We start from the raw sequence: 265 nt of genomic DNA on the forward strand, positions 1-265 counted from the left end.
CTCACCCTCAGATGACAGGGTTAATCTGTCATCATGTCCTCACCCTCAGATGACAGGGTTAATCTGTCATCATGTCCTCACCCTCAGATGACAGGGTTAATCTGTCATCATGTCCTCACCCTCAGATGACAGAGTTAATCTGTCATCATGTCCTCACCCTCAGATGACAGGGTTAATCTGTCATCATGTCCTCACCCTCAGATGACAGGGTTAATCTGTCATCATGTCCTCACCCTCAGATGACAGGGTTAATCTGTCATGTCCT

Source organism: Austrofundulus limnaeus, unplaced genomic scaffold, assembly GCF_001266775.1.
Source record: "Austrofundulus limnaeus strain Quisiro unplaced genomic scaffold, Austrofundulus_limnaeus-1.0 Scaffold1452, whole genome shotgun sequence".
NCBI classification, from domain to species: Eukaryota; Metazoa; Chordata; class Actinopteri; order Cyprinodontiformes; family Rivulidae; genus Austrofundulus; species Austrofundulus limnaeus.